This window comes from Peromyscus maniculatus, chromosome 2 (assembly GCF_049852395.1).
Source record: "Peromyscus maniculatus bairdii isolate BWxNUB_F1_BW_parent chromosome 2, HU_Pman_BW_mat_3.1, whole genome shotgun sequence".
In the NCBI taxonomy this organism is placed as follows: Eukaryota; Metazoa; Chordata; class Mammalia; order Rodentia; family Cricetidae; genus Peromyscus; species Peromyscus maniculatus.
The window spans coordinates 21,699,959-21,718,997 of record NC_134853.1 but is presented as its reverse complement, the minus strand read 5'-3'; the positions used below and the strand labels follow the sequence as shown (position 1 = coordinate 21,718,997).

Below are 19,039 nucleotides of genomic sequence, written 5' to 3'. Positions count from 1 at the left end.
CCTTCAAGTAGATAAGATTATCTCCCTAAAAGTGGGGGGAATAGTATGTTCAGGACTGTTCTGGGGAAGCTTAGAAGCAGCATTCCTGGGAGAAGGCATAAATAATTCATAAGAAATTTTCCATCAATCCACTATCCTCAAATTGTACAAATATGCAACAGGTGGAGATGAAAACCAGCTTTGCTGGATCTTTGTCAAGCAGCTGTGCTGGCTTTATGACTTCTGCCATTCCATTCAGATATGGCTGTGCTATTTTTTAACTCATTTTTTACAGGATTTTCTTTTGAGGGGGGCACTGCAGAGGCAAGGGACAGATTTGGAGAGACGGGAACATGAATGGGATTGGGGTGCTTGATGTAAAATTTTGAAAGAATGAATCAAGAATTATGTTAAATAAAAGAAGAGGTTAAAACTGAATAAGATGTTTAGGTCAAAAAGACCTCAAAGAAACATCTATTTTCTTATTTCTTCTAGAAGCCAAAAATGGCCTTGAGCTTTTTGGAAGCCTTGTTATTTCCAAAGGCCAGAGATAACAAAAGTATTTGTAGGCTCTGATAGTGATATCATTCCTAAATGATTTTAGGGTTACATTTTCAGGAAGATTTTAGGGTAGGGCCCATTAAAGAGAACTCATGGTTAATAGAACAGAATCTATGACCTAGGTGAAGACCTAACATTCCAGGTGGGCAGGGTCTATCACCTAGGCAAAGGATCCTCTTAAACCACACTAAAGGGGTAGCTGGAATAATTTTTCCTAGAGAGGCATGATGGTGCAGCACCCATTCAATCCCAGGACTCAGGAGGCAGAGGCAAGCAGATTTTAATGAGTTTAAGGTCAGCTTTGTCTACATAGTAATATACAGGGCTATCTATAGCAAGACCCTGTGTAGATGTAACTATCTTATTAAATAAGAAACACAGAGCCAATAGCAGAGTTAAAAGCCCAAGGGGTCAGAGCAATAGCTAAGAGCTAAAAAACTTTTCTTACCCTACTGCCCCTGCTTTCCTTCCTCTCAGCAAGAGGCCTACTTCCTGTGTGTCTGTCCTTTTATTGACTTTCTGTTCTGCCTTCTCATTGATTGTAAACCCAACCACATGACCTCATCATCACTGTCTGTCTATACAGACCTTCAGGTCATCTGTGGTTGGTATTGAGATTAAAGGCATGTATCTCCATGCTGGCTGTATCCTTCAACACACAGAGATCTTCCTGTCACGTGATCAGGATTAAGGGCGTGTGCTACCACTGCCAGATTTCTGCTATGGCTTGCTGTTAACTCTGACCCCCAGGCAACTTTATTTATTAACATATGAATAAAATCACATTTCGCTACAAATAAAATACCACCATAACCCTGTGTCAAGAAAAAAAAAGCAGAAAAATTTCCCATTAATTCATATACTTCCCATTCCTTCTCAGAATTCTCCCTACCCATTGCAGTCCTCACATGCTATGTTGATGTTCTGTTTGGTCTTCCTACCTCACTGTGGCCAGATCAGACAGGAAGAACTATCCCCTTTTCTTCTTATCTCTCTCATTCTTTTGAATTTTGGATGCTGGCTGTATCTAAGTATACCTTTGCTGATACTTTAAGCTTTTTCTCTAAATGCCACCTTTTCACCATGCAGCAGTTTGTCCTAATGCAAACAATAATAGGCCCAGCCTATATTGTTTGCTCCCAGGGTTCGTGGAAGAGTCTACCAACCAGCTGAGGATTCTAATCTGAGGGCTATTGAATGAATCTGTGCACACTGAGTTCTTTAGTCCATTCACTTTATTATTCTATGGTGATTCTATCTACAGTTTCTTTTCTGCTCTCTTAGCTCCTCTCAGTCCCTCCTGCTTTCAGTCTCTCATGTTCTCAGTCCCTTCTGCTGTTCTCTCATCATTCTACCTAGTTCTTTCTATCTCTGTCCTCATCTTTGTTCTTCTCCATCAATCCTCCCAGTGCTCTCAGAGAACCAGTATATACACCCAGACAGTAATTCTTAGTAAAGCAATGTGAGGCTTGAAGTTTTCAGGGTCTCAGAGAGAGGTGATAAGAACCCACACATAAAGCAATCAATTGTCAGCTTCCAATTACAACCCAAAAGGGGAGTGACTAAAGGGGAGTTCTCTGGTATGGTCAACTAAAGGCTAAGATCAATTAGGGAATTTATGTGCTCAAACTATAACCTAGAAATGGCTAGGTAAGGTGTTAGGGGTCAGTAAGTCACAAGAGAGTAAACTGTCTTTGGTGCTGCTTTTCCCGCTCGTCCCAGCTGCAGCTGCTTTCTGGTAGGGAGGGGGACATATGCTAGGTGGCTAAGCGACCTCCGTCATGTAGTATTTGGTTAGTAAAAGCACTTCCACTCAGAGTAATTGCTGAGGAAAAAATCTAGGAATAGCACCTGGCTGAGGATGAATAAAAGCAATTTGCATAAGAAAGAAGTTTGGCACCTATCACCTGCCTGGCCTTTCCAGCAATCTCCTTGGGTCAGTGAGAAGTAACTGCCTTAACTCAGTATCTAGCAAATGGCTAAAACATTATCCCAGGAATATGAGCAGTAAATCTCTTAAATTAGGGTCCTGTGTAAATAACCCGGGGTGAAGGTAAGGGGTTGAGGATTTAATTGTTATTGGTTCTTTTCTCTATCTGTGGGTGAGATGAGCTAATGTTTATTTCTCTGAATTTGTCCTTGGAAAAAGGTATCTTTGCTGAAATACTTTTGTCTGGAGAATGAACCTGGCCAGATATGTGTTAATGAAAAATAAACACAGCTGGGGACAGTTGTCCAATTACCCCAAATGTATATGGAACGTTGTGCCCAAGATTGAAATGCAATCATGAGATTACATGTACACATAACATGGAAATGCACGGTAAATGGGGAGAATCATGACCATTATTGCACAAGAAGTCTACAACAAGAAACAGCCAATTCATTCAAAAGGCAGGAATTTCATAACACCTTGCGTAATGGTTTCCTCTAACAGAACCCTTAGTTCTGATAGTTTGACCTTTTGAACTCTAGTTGTCACTGTTGTATACTCTCATGGACTTTTGCTACCAGCAGCTCTTTTTTTTTTTTTTTTTTGGTTTTTCGAGACAGGGTTTCTCTGTGTAGCTTTGCGCCTTTCCTGGGACTCACTTGGTAGTCCAGGCTGGCCTCGAACTCACAGAGATCCGCCTGCCTCTGCCTCCCGAGTGCTGGGATTAAAGGCGTGCGCCACCACCGCCCGGCCTGCTACCAGCAGCTCTTAATATTGTTCACTATATATACGACCTCTGTGTCTTCTGAAACAATATGACTATATTTTCCCTTTACTCCTCCATTCTCCTCCTCTGTGAGGTTGCAGAGTTGTATACTTGCCTGAACTTGGAATTTTCCCTCATAACTTGAATAAATTCTGTTTGAACTTTCACTTGAGTCCATTCTTAAATTCTTTTATTAATGAGATTGATATTCCTGAGAACAGATCCCAATATTCACAGCATCACAGCTCTGAACTGTCAATGCTTATGTAGAGGAACAACAGGGAATTCTGAGTTGGAGTTGTCCTTGTAAGGGAGACATTTGCAGCAACTTCCACAGCTTCCCACCAGGTTCTAGTAGGCTAAGTTCCTCCAAGAAAGGTGATATCAGATACTCAAGGTCCAATATGGCAGAAGATGAAGAGAAGAGCTGTAGAGAATAACCTCTCATTAAATAATCCTTTCATAATGTAAACATTTACCTTAGTGCTACAATGTCCCTGGTACTGCTCTCCTCTTGTCCTGAGTGGATGAGATGCCCATGTCATAAAAGTGTCATCTCAGTCTAGTTCCTAAGTCATACAGTCTTTCTGAGTCAATTCTTCATGATCCCATCACAGAGAGGCCAAAGCAGAAACAGTCCTTATTACAGGACTCTACAACTTCTAAAAATTGGTCCATAACATAGATTCTTATTTTTCAAGGACCCCTGCCTTTCACTTACTGTGGTGAATTCCAACAGGAGCATTGAGGCCAATACCACACATCCTACTCAAAGGACTCTGTCCTTCATATCCCCTAGGCCTCTGGGAGCACCTTTATTGATGCTTGACTGAATCCTTCCTGCAAGACACACATACTTCCTGGGAGCTTGGGATGGGGGTGTCTCAAAGGGTTCTAAGATATTCCTGGGGATCCTCAGTCATATGTCATCACCACAGATGCTAAAACTGTTTGACAAATGCCTTGGCCCTTCTACTGATCCTGCCCCTTCTATGTTAGCCCACAGACTGGTATCCCCCTGGTAGTTTGAATAAGAAATATTTTCTATATTCTAGGATATTTGAATACATTGTTCCCAGTTGGTGGTACTGTTTGGAGGGGCTTAGGTCATACAGCCTTTGCAGGGAAAGTGTGTCACAGGAGGTGAGCTTTAATATTATAAAGCCTTGTGACACTTCCAGTTTATTTTCTCTGTTTCATCTGCTCCACTTGGGAATTGAGCTCTTCACTCCCTGCTCTGTCTTTCATGACTCTCAGGTTTGCTGACTTATATGTGTCTGGAACAGTACCACCAAATAAACACTTTTTCTCTATAAGTTGTTTTCATCTTGGTGTGTTCTCACATCAACAGAATAGTAACTAATACACCCTCCAGCCCTCCTAACTTACAGTCAGGCCTTCTGCTTCTTGTGCAAGTAGATGGCAAAGGTACCAATTACCAGTAGCAGTTTGGGTCCAAGGAGCAGAGCTACAAGGACTTTAGTAGTATCTGATGTCTTCAGTTCTGGAAATCAAGTGGTAACAGGAACCATTAGAGAGCATACAAGGAGTTTATCATCGGGAATGTTTACCTGGACCATCTTTGGACTCCTGAGCCCATCAAATCTCTAAGGAGTTTGTATCTGTGCCCTATCCCAGCTTCAATACTTCAAAGCAGAAAATATGGTAAAGAGATTTCAAGTTCCCTGTTGGCCCTGCCACAGGTCACCAAGGTGCCCTCCTAGAGAGATTGTATAAGAATTTGTATTCAGTGCCACATAGCACTTGGTTTTACAAACAAATGTTCTCATAAAAAAGCTGAGCCTTCAAACTGAACCTTTTTTAATGATTATTAACTTTTTGAAATTCAATGAATTAGAAAGTTTGGCATGTTTTAGGTCCAGAGCCAAATTATCTTAGACCATATTTATCCCTCTTAGTAGGCATATATTGGTTTTTTCTGTACTTGACATAATAATAAATACTTTGGAATGTACAAGCAGAATATTAGTTTTGTTTTAGAAATTGCTACCTTAGCAGAACATTAGCTTCCACCAATCCAGATGCTAAGCATGTTATCAGACAGGACAGCATCTGAAGCCTCTAATAGGGTTCTCTGTTGTGTTGTAACCCATCTCTTCCATGTTTTCACTAATGTATTGTGAACGTGTCTTGATTTATGACTCTCTTTGTTCTGTTCCTACAAAATTTGCATAAAAGTTTTTCCACAGTGGCCTTTGATGTGACCTAAATCTGTGTTCCTGGGTCATGTTCACTTATAGTTTGATGTAGAATGAACTATTGGTGTTTACAAATTATTATTCACTCTTTAATGGGGAATCTGATCTGGAGAAAGGGTCACAAGGTTAGTGGGATCTAGAAAAGCTTGTTACTGCTGGTATTTTGGGTGATCCCTGGAACACTGTCCTTAGATGCCCATGACAGATTCAGTCTCTCAATTACACAGGAATAACTGTACATGTGATAACAGGACATGTACATGAAGATGATCCATTGAGAGAAAGAGTTGACAGAGTGCCTTGTTTAGATAAAAGCATACTGGAAAAAAATCCAGATTCTTGGGGTAAGGGAGCCTGTTAAAGTAGCAAACAGCCTGATCAAACCACTTGCTGAACATGCAGATGAGGGACAAAAATTCTATAGATGAGTCTATGAGAAGAGATGTCATGGTTTGGTGCCTCAGCCATCATACAACCCAAGTCCATCCTAGTGTCCATGCCTTCTAAAATATTTCTGTTGTTCAGGAAATGGTATTTTTAATTTTCAAATTAATCAAAAGTTAAAATTCAGTCTTAGGAATAAAAATAGGTTGGTTAGGTTGCCCATTTGCTCTAGTGTTTGCCTACCATGTAAGGTAAGGTTAGATTGGGTTCCTAGGTTAAATGCCCAGCACAATAACAACAACAACAATGAAAACAAACAACCTGTTTAGTAGCCAATGCCTATAATCTCAACACTTGGAATGAGAAAACAAGAGGATCAGAAGTGTGAGTTCTTACTAACACAGGTTTCCTGAGACACTGTCCATAATAGTTTTAAACGTCCACTTGCCACAACCTAGAATTGCCTAGGAAGAGCATTTCAGCTAAGGAATTGTGTAGATATAATTGACCTGTTGGTGGGTGTGTGGAGCATTGTCTTGCCTGTTAATTGAGATGGTAAGCACCACTCTGAGTGTGGGTGGCACCATTCCATTAGACACAGAGCTCCATACTGTGTAAGAAGAGGAAAGAAAGCTAGGTGAACATCACACAGCAAACACATGATATGATTGCCTTTGCTTTTCTCTGCTTTTGACTGTGGGTATGATGCTTGAGTTTCTGAATTTACTTTCCTTGTGCATCCTGGAATTGCAAGTTAAACAACACTTTGGCTGAGTTTAAAATAAAACCATAACATTGCCTGAAAACACAAATAAACAAATAACAACAAAGACAAAATAAACAAGGATCAAAATGGTCTTGATAGTGCCTTAGGAAGAAACAAACATCCAACTTGATGCAGCCAAGTGGAGATAGGAATTATTGCCTCTTCCATCCTCTTCAGCCTGAAGGAATTCTCAGTGGCCATCCCATGCTCCAGCTCTCTGAGGAGTTGCTGTTCCTTTTGTTGTCCCTGCACTATGATCCCATGGCTCTTTCATACCTGTGTTGATATCCAGTGTTCCGGAAAGGCCTGCCTTCCCACTTTCATCATAGAATACTTCCTGGTGATTCTGACATGGAAGAGTCATCTGGATAATACACTCAAACAAGAGAATTTGGAATGTGATTACTGAAATGTCTGTCATTGAAGATCCCAGCACTAATGGTCATTGTTCCCAGGGCTTGTGGTAGAGGTGTTTAAGTTAAATGGTAGACAATAGTTATCCATAGAAAGGTAATTCTTTTGCTTGAAGCATTGAAGTGAATTGTCTCCCACTTCAAGGAAACCAACAAGACCAAACTAAACCAGGAGCAAAGAGAATGAAGGAAATACTATTTTTAGAGCAGCAACAAAAACCTAAGTAATCTTCACATCAAGAAAATGGTGCCAGGCAGTGGTGGTGCATGCCTTTAATCCCAGCACTTGGGAGACAGAGGCAGATGGATCTCTGTGAGTTCAAGGCCAGTCTGGTCTACACAGAGAGATCCTGGAAAGGCACAAAGCTACACAGAGAAATCCTGTCTCAAACCACCCCCTCCAAAAAAAAAAAAGAAAGAAAAGAAAATGGAATCTTGGCTGGGCAGTGGTGGCACATGCCTTTAATCCCAATAATCAGGAAGCAGAGCTAGGTACATCTCTGTGAGTTCAAGGCAAGCCTGGTCTACAGAATGAGATCTAGGACAGGCACCAAAACTACATGGAGAAATCCTGTCTCAAAAAACAAACAAAAGGCCGGGCGGTGGTGGCGCACGCCTTTAATCCCAGCACTCGGGAGGCAGAGCCAGGCGGATCTCCGTGAGTTCGAGGCCAGCCTGGGCTACCAAGTGAGCTCCAGGAAAGGCGCAAAGCTACGCAGAGAAACCCTGTCTCGAAAAACCAAAAAAAAAAAAAAAAAAAAAAACAAAAAAAGAAAGAGAGAGAGAGAGAGAGAGAGAGAGAGAGAGAGAGAGAGAGAGAGAGAGAAGAAAATAGAATCACAACTTGAGCCATGGGAAGGGATTTAAACATAAGTCATGATAAATAAAGAGGCAGAATAATTATTCCTTCAAGGAGATGCTGCCATTTTTGTTGCCAGTATTCCTCCTTCCTCCAGTACAATTCTTCCAAGCTGAGCTGCAAAGTAGTTCATCTATCTTTTTTCAGGGCTTGCCAGAACCCAAGCTTGCTTTATCTGGTACTATGGGCTGCACCACTGTTTTTCTAGAGCTCCCTCTCCTCCAGTTGTTCACCAGGTGTCTGGACTCTATGTTGGCTAGAACAGCATGGGAGTGTTTTCTTTGTATCTGTTTTTTGTTTTCCCATTCTTTCCTACATTATCAACCTCTGAGATCTGATAAGATTCAGAGCCTGTCTGCCTTTAGCTAGAGTTTTCCTGCCTTGCACACAGTCAAGACAAATCTTTGTCACCCTCCAGTCCCAGAGCTGCTCAGACCCAACCAAGTAAACACAGAGACTTATATTGCTTACAAACTGTATGGCCATGGAAGGCTTCTTGCTAACTGTTCTTATAGCTTAAATTAATCCATTTCCATAAATCTATACTTTGCCACGTGGCTCATGGCTTATCGGCATCTTCACATGCTGCTTGTCATTGCAGTGGCTGGCAGTGACTCCTTCCGCCTTCCTGTTCTTTCTTTTCTCCTCTCTGTTAGTCCTGCCTATACTTCCTGCCTAGCCACTGGCCAATCGGTGTTTTATTTATTGACTAATCAGAGCAATTTGACATACAGACCATCCCACAGCATCTGCCCAAGGGATTTTTTACTTTCAAAGTTTAAATTATCATTGATCTTCCTGTTCTTTGAGTCCATTCTTAAATGAATGACACAAGGAATCCCAAAATGTGACCTTAATTTCCTTTATGTCACTTGGTGACCCATAAGGTATTTCCCCAAATTCTTATAACAATGTTGAAGAGAGAATAGTTGAAAATCAATGAAACAGAAACTGAAAAAATAGATATGATCACTGGAAGAAGTTTTTTTTGAAAGAGGAAAATATTGGAAATATTCCAGAAAGACTGATGAGATGAAAGAGCTATGACAAGAATTGTACATCAATACTTAGAGGAACACCACTATATAACTACATAAACACTTAGACTTACAGAGGACAATATGATTGTCTAAGAAATTCTACAGCAGAAGTTTGAAAACTCAGACACAATCAATAAAAAGTTCTAAAATTCTTTGTTATTAGGCATATTGAAGATGGTGATACTTTTCAAAGAACCTAATTTGTGGCATATAAAGTCTATAAAGTATTTTTGAAAAATTTGAAAATACAGTCCATTTGAAATTATTTTTGGAAACTATAGTTAGTTAATTTAATTGAATGTGGTGATGGTGTATTGGATTTGAATGAAAATATTCTTGTTTACATGAGCTCCCACTGTGGAGTGCATTTTCACTGTATGAGCACACACGACAAAGCCTCATATGGTATAATTATGCAGCATCTATATAGTTCATACTTTCTAAACTTTACTGTTTTAATGGTGATAAAATAGATAATTGGGTGACCAGTTGTTTATACAACAAAGGATGTATGACAAAGAACCTGAGTTTTTAAAAAGTCATAGTTGTTTAGGTCCACTAGTGGTGTTTCATGAGAGGAAAATAAAACATATTCATATAAAGTGGTGTCTATCTAAGTCTAAGTCCTAGGATAGCAACAAGTGAAAAGGAAATACTTTACTAGCAAAATTTACCTTGGACACAGTTGATGACCTTGCTCCTATGAACCTTTGATTTCCCTTCATTTCATTAGATCAGGGCACATGGTATCAGGGCAAGAACTCAACATCCTTATTACTTCCCAACCTTTAGATTCCCTCTATAAAACTGATGACTCATTAAGTGACTGATGAAGGGCAAGAGATAGCAGTCAAATTGAAAGCTGCATGTATAAAGTGTGGGGCCAGGGTTTGCATACATAGACATTTGTCCATTGTAACAAAATAGGAGGAAATGAAGCCCATGGAATAACCACTTACAGTTGCTGTGGGATGGTCTGTATGTCAAATATGTTGCTCTGATTGGTCAATAAGTAAAACACTGATTGGCCAGTAGCCAGGCAGGAAATATAGGCGGGACTAACAGAGAGGAGAACTGAGAGAATAGGAATGCAGAGGGAGACACTAACAGCCGCCGCCATGACAGGCAGCATGTGAAGATGCCGGTAAGCCACGAGCCAAGTGGCAAGGTATAGATTTATAGAAATGGATTAATTTAAGATATAAGAACTAGGCCCCCAACTTCCCTTCTGGACCAGAGGTGAGTATCCGGGCCCAACATACACCCCATCCGTGGGCACCAGCCACTCTGGGAAGACCTGCCCAACTTGGCCCCAGGTTCTGGCCACCGGGCACGTCCCCTTGTAGTGGGTAGCCATTCCAGCTTGGTTCTGGAAGTTCCAACCCCCATTGAGACTCTGGCAACTGTCACGCCTACGAGGCGGGGCGAGGGGAGGCACCTGGGGACCTGAGAGCTGGATGGGCCAGCGCTCTCTCTGGGCGCTCTCGTGGTGCCGGGACGCTGACCGGTGCAGATTGACTGTGCAGAGCTCCGGAGAACACCGCTGGACTGCGTTACACCTTCCCCAGACCCTGTGACCTACCCATTACTTAATTTGTGAGTTACGCCATTAAATAAATATCCTTTTAACTACGTGGAGTGGCCAAAATAATTTCTCCAATATCTGGCGCCCAACGTGGGGCACGAACACACGACCCTGAGATTAAGAGTCTCATGCCCTACCGACTGAGCTATCCGGGTGGGGGGAGAAGAAATGGAACGGATAGATATAAGATATGATGGTAAATCATTGTATATACTAGTAAACAAACTTAGTAAAATAGCAACCTTAGATAATTTGCACTGTAATTTGTACTGTTATAGAATCTTATATGTTGATACAAATGTAAACTATTTTTATACTCCTGTTTAAGATAATTTGTATATTGATACAAATACAGAACTATATTTGTTATAATGTACATATATTTCTACTCTTATTTGAAACATTTTTATATTGATACAAATGTAAATTTATATCTGTCATACTTTATATATGTTCTACTTCTGTTTAGGATATTCGGTATATTGATATATATTTAATATTATTGTCATATTGCATATCGCACTATATATTCCTACCTCTGTTATAAATATCTTGTGTATTGTCACAATTTTGAAGTCATCGTTCTTCACCATACATTTGCTTATAGACTGTTTACCTTATTTACGTGAAGCCTTAGTCCTTAGGTTATTTCGATAGATAAGATTTATAGATTTATAGTCGCCTATGCCTGTCATCTCTATAGTTACGTTAGTTAGGTTATCCAGATTTACAGATACATAGGTCAGATGGGCAGGTAATCTTCAAACACTTCATAGACCTGGAGAATATGGCATTTAAATAACTTAGAATTCTGTTGACGTGAGACACAATTGCTCCTGGCTGCACCAATTGATCCCGAGAGAATGTTGGGCTTCTAAGACATTTCCATTTGGAAGTTTGTCTTTTGGCACAAAATGGCCTACTGGGCAAAGAACTGCCCTTGCCTTGATGGCTGACAGTACAAATGCAATGCTGTCCTTTTTGGACAAGCGGGACACAAGGAAAGCGACCACTGTACTCTGCCAAGACGGTAAGATGGTCTTTCAGAAATCCTGCTTCTGAAAATGGTCTGTCAGATACTCTAGGCCTGTAGCCAATTTGAATGCACCAACAATGCTGAGAAACATTAGGTGACTGTCCAGGCTGCCAGCTGTCTTGGTCTACTCTTGCAAGATTCCCGAAAGTTGCTTGCATCCGTCTACCATTTCTCAGGTACCATTATGTTCCTTCTCAGGTCTTTGATGGGATTGAAGACTAGCAGTTATAGTTACAACTTAGTATATATAATATATTAGATAGAACATATTAAGTATTAGATTCAGGTTCTTTAGGATAGGACACCTTTGAATGATCTTTATAACATGCTGTTTACCTATGCTCTATACTTCTCTGGATTTTAGTATGTGTTTCTTGCTTGATATTGTTTGCATTGGTTGTAGTTACATCTTATCTAGGTCATTATCTCTCATTATTTCTGGAAAATATTTGATAACCATTCCTTTGTATATAGTCTTGTATTAGTTTAGAACCTTCCTATTTAGACAAAAAGGGGGAGATGTAGTGGGTAGCCATTCCAGCTTGGTTCTGGAAGTTCCAACCCCCATTGAGACTCTGGCAACTGTCACGCCTACGAGGCGGGGCGAGGGGAGGCGCCTGGGGACCCGAGAGCTGGATGGGCCAGCGCTCTCTCTGGGCGCTCTCTTGGTGCCGGGACGCTGACGGGTGAAGATTGACTGTGCAGAGCTCCGGAGAACACCGCTGGACTGCGTTACACCTTCCCCAGACCCTGTGACCTACCCATTACTTAATTTGTGAGTTACGCCATTAAATAAATATCCTTTTAACTACGTGGAGTGGCCAAAATAATTTCTCCAATATCCCCTTCTAGCCCTACTGGGAGGGATCCCCTCCTCCAAGCCCCCCAGCAGCCCCTGTAATCTCCACGCCCTGCCCCCACGCCCATCTGCCCGAGACCCCAGCCACCTCCTGAGACTTAGAAACCGGTCCCCAGCTCCCATCCTGCTTCTGACTTCCCTTCTGGACCAGGGACTTCCAGTCCAGATAAGAGCTTCCATCCTGCCCCAGAGTTCCCATTTGGACAAGAGAACTCTAATCTGGACAAGAGAGAGAGACTTCCTGAATCTGTCAGCTCTTTCTGAACCAAGTACACTGATAAGACCAAGAAGGAACCACAAGAAGATGGGCAGACATCAAGGCAAAACTACATACAACAAAATGAAGAGCAATACAGCATCACCAGAACCTAGCCCGCATCCAACATCTAGACCTGAACATCAAAAATTGGAAGAAGCAGAAGTAGCCTTATGAGTAACATCATGAAGAAGGTAGAGGCTTGTGTAGAGGAAAAGACAAGAAAATTGGAAGAACGCTGTAAACAACTAGAGGAAAGGGCAAACAAATTAGAAGAAAACAATAAAGTCCTGGAAGACAACAATAAAGTACTAGAAGAAAACAATAAAGTACTGGAAGAAAACAATAAAGTACTGAAAGAAAATCATGAAAAAGCAATGAAACAAATAAAGGAAACAGTCCAAGACCTGAAAAGGGAAATTGAAAAAATAAAGAAGACACAAACAGAGGGAATGCTGGAAATAGAAAACCTGAGTAAAAGATCGGGAACTTCAGATGCAAGTATAACCAACAGAATGCAAGAGATGGAAGAGAGGATCTCTGGCATTGAAGATACAGTAGAAGAAATAGTTTCATCAGTCGAAGGAAATACTAAAGCCAACAAAGTCATGAACCAAAATGTCCAAGAAATTTGGGACATCATGAAAAGACCAAACCTACAAATTATAGGGATAGAAGAAGGTGAAGAATATCAAGTCAAAGGCACAGAAAATATATTCAACAAAATTATAGAAGAAAACTTTCCCAACTTAAAGAAGGAAATGCCTATGAAGATACAAGAAGCCTATATAACACCAAACAGACTAGACCCCCCCAAAAAGTCCCCTTGACACATTATAATTAAACAACTAAACGTACAGAATAAAAAAAAGAATATTAAGAGCAGCAAAGGAAAAAGGCCAAGTGACCTATAAAGGTAAACCCATCAGAATAACACCCGATTTCTCAATGGAGACTTTGAAAGCCAGAAGGACCTGGACAAATGTAATGAGACACTAAGAGACCATGGATGTCAGCCCAGACTAATATACCCAGCAAAACTTTCAATCATCATAGACAGAAGGAATAAGACATTCGAAGACAAAGCCAGATTTAAACAATACCTATCCACAAACCCAGCCCTACAGAAAGCACTAGAAGGAAAATTCCAACCGAGGGAAGTCAGATACACACTCGAAAACACAGGCAATAGATAAAGCCACAACAGTAAACCCCAAAGAAGATAAGTACACACACACTACCACCAAAAATAACAGGGATGAACAATCACTGGTCGTTAATATCCCTTAATATCAACGGACTTAATTCACCTATAAAAAGACATAGGCTTACAGAATGGATACGAAAGCAGGACCCATCTTTCTGCTGCATACAAGAAACACATCTCAAATTCAAAGACAGACACTACCTAAGAATAAAAGGCTGAGAAAAGACTTTCCAAACAAATGGTCTTAAGAAACAAGCTGATGTAGCCATCCTGATATCCAACAAAATAGACTTCAAACTAAAATCAATCAAAAGAGATCAAGAAGGGCATTACATCCTCATCACAGGAATGATCCACCAAGATGAAGTTTCAATTCTGAACATTTATGCCCCAAACACAAGGGCACCCACAATGTAAAAGAAACATTATTAAAGCTTAAACCACATAGAAAACCCCACACATTAATAGTGGGAGATCTCAACACCCCACTTTCACCACTGGACAGATCTCCAAAATTAAAACTTAACAGAGAAATAAAGGACTTAACTGATGTCATGACCCAATTGGACCTAATAGATATCGACAGAACATTCCATCCTAACAAGAAAGAATATACCTTCTTCTCAGCACCCCATGGAACTTTCTCTAAAATTGACCACATAGTTGGGGGAAAGCAAATCTCAACAGATACAAAACAATTGGAATAACCTCCTGTGTTCTATCAGACCACCATGGTTTAAAGTTAGATTTCAACAACAACAAAAACTACAGAAAACCTACAATCTCATGGAAACTGAATAATGCTCAACTGAAACACCAATGGGTTAAGGAAGAAATAAAGAAAGAAATTAAAGATTTCCTAGAGATCAATGAAAATGAAGACACCACATACCCAAACTTATGGGACACTATGAAAGCAGTGCTAAGAGGGAAATTCATAGCACTAAATGCCCACATAAAGAAGTTGGAGAAATCCCACACTAGTGACTTAACAGCACACCTGAAAGCTCTAGAACAAGAAGAAGCAAAGTCTCCCAGGAAGAATAGATGCCAGGAAATTATCAAAGTGAGAGGTGAAATTAATAAATTAGAAACTAAGAGAATAATACAAAAAATTAATGAAACAAGGAGTTGGTTCTTTGAGAAAATCAACAAGATAGAAAAGCCCTTATCCAAACTAACCAAAAGACAGAGAGAGAGAATCCAAATCAACAAAATCAGAAATGAAAAGGGGGACATAACAACAGACATTGAGGAAATCCAGAGAATTATAAGGTCCTATTTCAAAAATCTCTACTCCACAAAACTGGAAAACCTAAAAGAAATGGACATTTTTCTGGATAGGTACCACATACCTAAGTTAAATCAAGACCAGATAAACTATTTAAATAGTCCAATAACCCCTAAGGAAATAGAAACAGTCATTAAAAGTCTCCCAACCAAAAAAAGCCCAGGACCAGATGGTTTCAGTGCAGAATTCTACCAGATCTTCAAAGAAGAGTTAATACCAATCCTCTCTAAATTGTTCCACATAATAGAAACAGAAGGAACATTACCAAACTCCTTCTATGAGGCTACAATTACCCTGATTCCTAAACCAAACAAGGATGCAACAAAGAAAGAGAACTACAGACCGATCTCCCTCATGAACATTGATGCAAAAATACTCAATAAAATACTGGCAAACAGACTCCAAGAACACATCAGAACAATTATCCACCATGATCAAGTAGGCTTCATCCCAGGGATGCAAGGGTGGTTCAAGATATGAAAGTCCATCAATGTAACACACCATATAAACAAACTCAAAGAAAAAAACCACATGATCATCTCGCTAGATGCAGAAAAGGCATTTGACAAAATCCAAGACTCCTTCAAGATAAAAGTCTTGGAGCGATCAGGAATACAGGGAACATACCTAAACATAATAGAGGCAATTTACAGCAAGCCAACAGCCAACATCAAATTAAATGGAGAGAAACTCAAAAGCAATTCCACTCAAATCAGGAATGAGGCAAGGCTGTCTGCTCTCCCCATACATATTCAATATAGTACTTGAAATACTAGCCAGAGCAATCAGACAACATAAGGAGATTAAGGGGATACAAATTGGAAAGGAAGAAGTCAAGCTTTCCCTATTTGCAGATGACATGATAGTGTACTTGAGTGACCCCAAAGATACCACCCAGGAATTGAAAAGGTTATAAACACCTTCAGCAACATAGCAGGATACAAGATCAACTAAAAAAAAATCAGTAGCCCTCCTATATACAATGGACAAAGAAGCTGAGAAGGCAATTAGAGATACATCACCCTTTACAATAGCCACAAATGACATAAAATACCTTGGGGTAACACTAACCAAGAAAGTGAAGGACCTATATGACAAGAACTTTAAGTCCCTGAAAAAAGAAATTGAAGAAGATGTCAGAAAATGGAAAGATCCCCCATGCTCATGGATAGGCAGGGTTAACATAGTAAAAATGGCAATCTTACCAAAAGCAATCTACAGATTCAATGCAATCCCCATCAAAATACCAACACAATTCTTCACAGACCTGGAAAGAATAATACTCAACTTCATATGAAAAAACAAAAAACCCAGGATAGTCAAAAGAATCCTGTACAATAAAATAACCTCTGGAGGCATCACAATCCCTGACTTCAAGCTCTACTATAGAGCTACAGTAATAAAAACAGCTTGGTATTGGCATAAAAACCATCATGTGGACCAATGGAATAGAATTGAAGACCCTGACATTAACCCACACACCTATGAACATATAATTTTTGACAAAGAAGCCAAAATGTACAATGGAAAAAAGAAAGCATTTTCAACAAATGGTGCTGGCATAACTGGATATCAATATGTAGAAGGCTGCAAATAGATCCATATCTGTCACCGTGCACAAAACTTAAGTCCAAGTGGATCAAGGACCTCAACATAAATCCAGCTACTCTGAACCTGCTAGAAGAGAAAGTAGGAAGTAGTCTTGAACGCATTGGCATAGAAGATCACTTCCTAAATATAACACCAGTAGCACAGACACTGAGACAAACAATCAATCAATGGGACCTCTTGAAACTGAGAAGCTTTTGTAGAGCAAAAGATACGGTCAACAAGGCAAAGCGGCAGCCCACAGAATGGGAAAAGATCTTCACCAACCCCACATCTGACAGAGGACTGATATCCAGAATATATAAGGAACTCAAGAAATTAGACATCAAAACGACCAACAGTCCAATTGAGAAATGGGCTTTAGAACTAAACAGAGAATTCTCAACAGAGGAAACTCAAATGGCTGAAAGACATTTAAGGAATTGCTCAACATCCCTAATCATCAGGGAAATGCAAATCAAAACATCTCTGAGATACCACTTTACACCTGTCAGAATGGCTAAGATAAAAAACACAGAAGACAGCTTATGCTGGAGAGGATGTGGAGCTAGGGGAACTCTCCTCCACTGCTGGAGGAGATGCAAGCTTGTACAACCACTTTGGAAATCAATATGGCGCTTTCTTACTAAATTGGGAATCAATCTCCTTCAAGATCCAGCTATACCACTCCTGGGCATATACCCAAGAAATGCTCAATCATACCACAAAAGCGCTTGCTCATCTATGTTCATATCAGCATTGTTTGTAATAGCCAAAACCTGGAAACAACCTAGATGTCCTTCAACTGAAGAATGGATAAATAAATTGTGGCACATATACACAATGGAATACTACTCAGCAGAGAAAAACAATGACATCATGAGGTTTGCAGGCAAATGGCTGGATCTAGAAAAAATCATCCTGAGTGAGGTAACCCAGACTCAGAAAGACAAATATGGTATGTACTCACTCATAGGAAGATGCTAGATGTGGAACAAGGATTGACTAAACTGCTACTCACATCACCAGTGAGGCTACCTGGAAAATGGGACCCCAAGAAAGACAGGGAGAAATGGATGAGATCTACATGAACAGCCTGGACATGAGTGGGAGCAATGAAGGGTGAGGATTGAGGGAAAGAGAGCAGGAGATCCTATCTGGATCAAGAAAAGAGAGGGAGAACAAGGAATAAGAGACCATGGTAAATGAAGACCACATGAGAAAAGGAAGAAACAAAGAGCTAAAGAGGCCCACAGAAATCCACAAAGATATCCCACAAAAGACTGCTGACAATGGTCGAGACACAGCCGGGACTGACCTACTCTGGTGATGGGATGGCCAAACACCCTAATAGTTGTGCCATAAACCCCATCCAAGGACTGAGGAATCTGGATGCAGACATCCACAGCTAGGCCCCTGGTGGAGCGCTGGAAGTCTAATTAGTGAGAAAGAGTAGGGTTTATATGATCGAGAATTGTTGAAACCAAGGTTGGATAAAGCACAGGGACAAATAACCAAATGAATGGAAACACATGAACTATGAACCAAAGGCTGAGGGGCTCCCAACTGGATCAGGCCCTCTGAATAGGTGAGACAGTCAATTGGCTTGATCTGTTTGGGAGGCATCTAGGCAGTGGTACCAGGTCCTGGGCTTGTTGCATGAGTTAGCTGTTTGAAACCTGGGACTTATGCAGGGATGCTTGGCTCAATCTGGGAGGAGGGGATTGGACCTGCCTGGACTGAGTCTATCAAGTCGATCCCAGTCCTCAGGGGAGACCTTGATCTGGAGGAGGTGGGAATGGGAGGTGTGCTGGGGGAAGGGAAGGGGGGTAGGAAGGGAGAGAACAAGGGAATTGGTGGCTATTATGTAGAACTGAATAGTATTATAAAATGAATTAAAAAAAAAGATATCAGAGCACAAATATAAGGACATGTTAAAACACATTAAAAGGACATGTTAAAAAAAAAGATGTAAGAACTATATAGCTAGAAGCACCTGAGCCATTAGGCCAAACAATTTAAATAATATAAGCATCTGTGTGTTTATTTTATAAGTGGGCTGTCGACTGCCAGGACTCGGCAGGACCCAGAGAGAAAACTCTCCAGCTACATACAGTCAATTGGGTTCCCAATCCACACTAAATCTATAGGTCTTCAGGAGACCTGTCAGAATTACACTCAGGAGATACCATAGAATCCTGAGTGAGGACCCAGATGTTCATGGAAAAGTATAAAATGGAATGGAGACAGGGAAGATAATGAAAAAAGATGACCATAAAGATATAACAAATGTTAGGT

The 19,039-nt window shown here is 40.5% G+C and overlaps 1 protein-coding gene and 1 long non-coding RNA gene across 2 annotated transcripts in view; one reads left to right on the top strand and one right to left on the bottom strand.

Moving 5' to 3' along the window:
• Positions 1 to 19,039, top strand: part of LOC143266765 (uncharacterized) — a 401,183-nt gene that overhangs the window by 293,271 nt on the left and 88,873 nt on the right. The window lies entirely within an intron of this gene.
• Positions 3,413 to 4,914, bottom strand: LOC143271805 (uncharacterized). Its single transcript, XR_013048978.1, has 2 exons — positions 4,629 to 4,914; positions 3,413 to 3,666 (listed from the first exon to the last, which is right to left on the bottom strand). It is a non-coding gene; the product is annotated as an uncharacterized LOC143271805 (long non-coding RNA).